This window comes from Lampetra fluviatilis, chromosome 22, assembly GCF_964198595.1.
Source record: "Lampetra fluviatilis chromosome 22, kcLamFluv1.1, whole genome shotgun sequence".
In the NCBI taxonomy this organism is placed as follows: Eukaryota; Metazoa; Chordata; class Hyperoartia; order Petromyzontiformes; family Petromyzontidae; genus Lampetra; species Lampetra fluviatilis.
The window spans coordinates 725001-727500 of NC_136296.1; the positions used below are offsets into that span (position 1 = coordinate 725001).

At 47.2% G+C, this 2500-nt stretch overlaps 3 non-coding genes and 3 pseudogenes across 3 annotated transcripts; all 6 read right to left on the minus strand.

The window, feature by feature from the left end:
* Positions 1-332: 332 nt before the first annotated feature.
* On the minus strand, positions 333-461 carry LOC144939351 (5S ribosomal RNA; annotated as a pseudogene).
* A 249-nt stretch (positions 462-710) lies between these two features.
* LOC144938934 (5S ribosomal RNA) lies at positions 711-829 on the minus strand. Its single transcript, XR_013638139.1, has one exon. It is a non-coding gene; the product is annotated as a 5S ribosomal RNA (ribosomal RNA).
* A 249-nt stretch (positions 830-1078) lies between these two features.
* Positions 1079-1197, minus strand: LOC144938825 (5S ribosomal RNA). Its single transcript, XR_013638033.1, has one exon. It is a non-coding gene; the product is annotated as a 5S ribosomal RNA (ribosomal RNA).
* A 249-nt stretch (positions 1198-1446) lies between these two features.
* LOC144939615 (5S ribosomal RNA) lies at positions 1447-1565 on the minus strand (annotated as a pseudogene).
* A 249-nt stretch (positions 1566-1814) lies between these two features.
* Positions 1815-1933, minus strand: LOC144938966 (5S ribosomal RNA). Its single transcript, XR_013638170.1, has one exon. It is a non-coding gene; the product is annotated as a 5S ribosomal RNA (ribosomal RNA).
* Positions 1934-2182: 249 nt separating this feature from the next.
* On the minus strand, positions 2183-2291 carry LOC144940119 (5S ribosomal RNA; annotated as a pseudogene).
* Positions 2292-2500: the final 209 nt, after the last annotated feature.

Consider the following 2500-nt stretch of genomic DNA (forward strand, 5'->3'; position numbering starts at 1 on the left):
TAACCAGGCACGACCCTGCTTAGCTTCCGAGATCTTCCGAGATCTGACGAGATCGGGCGCATTCAGGGTGATAAGGTCCTAGGCATACTTGCAGAGACCTGACGCACATTCATATGTAAAAATCAAGATTCAACTCTACTGCGGGAGGTCAACACTCATGAAAACGTTTTTTCTGGACTCCTGGTTGAGCCCCGAAAGAGTGGCATTAAACGGTCTTTTACAATAAAATCTTGATCCCAATGCAGTACACCATATCCACGTGCAATTGGCAGGTGAACTGACTGGGTGAATTGAAGAGTTAAACGCGACCCATCCAGATGCGAAAATGCAAAAGCCTACAACACCTGGTATTCCCAGGCAGTCTCCCATCCAAGTACTACCCTGGCTCGACCCTGCTTAGCTTCCGAGCTCAGACGAGATCAGGCGCATTCAGGCGCATTCAGGGTGATATGGTCGTAGGCCATACTTGCAGAAACCTGACGCACATTCACATGTAAAAATCAAGATTCAACTCTACTGCGGGAGGTCAACACTCATGAAAACGTTTATTCTGGACTCCTGGTTGAGCCCCGAAAGAGTGGCATTAAACGGTCTTTTACAAGAAAATCTTGATCCCAATGCAGTACACCATATCCGCGTGCAATTGGCAGGTGAACTGACTGGGTGAATTGAAGAGTAAAACGCGACCCATCCAGATGCGAAAATGTAAAAGCCTACAACACCTGGTATTCCCAGGCAGTCTCCCATCGAAGTACTAACCAGGCTCGACCCTGCTTAGCTTCCGAGATCAGAAGAGATCGTGCGCATTCAGGGTGATATGGTCGTAGGCCATACTTGCAGAGACCTGACGCACATTCATTTGTAAAAATCAAGATTCAACTCTACTGCGGGAGGTCAACACTCATGAAAACGTTTATTCTGGACTCCTGGTTGAGCCCCGAAAGAGTGGCATTAAACGGTCTTTTACAATAAAATCTTGATCCCAATGCAGTACACCATATCCACGTGCAATTGGCAGGTGAACTGACTGGGTGAATTGAAGAGTTAAACGCGACCCATCCAGATGCGAAAATGCAAAAGCCTACAACACCTGGTATTCCCAGGCAGTCTCCCATCCAAGTACTACCCTGGCTCGACCCTGCTTAGCTTCCGAGCTCAAACGAGATCAGGCGCATTCAGGATGATATGGTCGTAGGCCATACTTGCAGAAACCTGACGCACATTCACATGTAAAAATCAAGATTCAACTCTACTGCGGGAGGTCAACACTCATGAAAACGTTTATTCTGGACTCCTGGTTGAGCCCCGAAAGAGTGGCATTAAACGGTCTTTTACAAGAAAATCTTGATCCCAATGCAGTACACCATATCCGCGTGCAATTGGCAGGTGAACTGACTGGGTGAATTGAAGAGTAAAACGCGACCCATCCAGATACGAAAATGCAAAAGCCTACAACACCTGGTATTCCCAGGCAGTCTTCGATCCAAGTACTCACCAGGCTCGACCCTGCTTAGCTTCCAAGATCTGACGAGAACGGGCGCATTCAGGGTGATATGGTCGTAGGCCATACTTGCAGAGACCTGACGCACATTCATTTGTAAAAATCAAGATACAACTCTACTGCGGGAGGTCAACACTCATGAAAACGTTTATTCTGGACTCCTGGTTGAGCCCCGAAAGAGTGGCATTAAACGGTCTTTTACAAGAAAATCTTGATCCCAATGTAGTACACCATATCCACGTGCAATTAGCAGGTGAGCTGACTGGGTGAATTGAAGAGTAAAACGCGACCCATCCAGATACGAAAATGCAAAAGCCTACAACACCTGGTATTCCCAGGCAGTCTCCCATCCAAGTACTAACCAGGCTCGACCCTGCTTAGCTTTCGAGATCAAAGGAGATCGGGGGCATTCAGGGTGATATGGTCGTAGGCCATACTTGCAGAGACCTGACGCACATTCATATGTTAAAATCAAGATTCAACTCTACTGCAGGAGGTCAACACTAATGAAAACGTTTATTCTGGACTCCTGGTTGAGCCCCGAAAGAGTGGCATTAAACGGTCTTTTACAAGAAAATATTGATCCCAATGCAGTACACCATATCCGCGTGCAATTGGCAGGTGAACTGACTGGGTGAATTGAAGAGTAAAACGCGACCCATCCAGATACGAAAATGCAAAAGCCTACATCACCAGGTATTCCCGGGCAGTCTCCCATCCACGTACTAACCAGGCTCGACCCTGCTGAGCTTCCGAGATCGGGCGCATTCAGGGTGATATGGTCGTAGGCCATACTTGCAGAGACCTGACGCACATTCATATGTTAAAATCAAGATTCAACTCTACTGCGGGAGGTCAACACTCATGAAAACGTTTATTCTGGACTCCTGGTTGAGCCCCGAAAGAGTGGCATTAAACGGTCTTTTACAAGAAAATCTTGATCCCAATGCAGTACACCATATCCGCGTGCAATTGGCAGGTGAACTGACTGGGTGAATT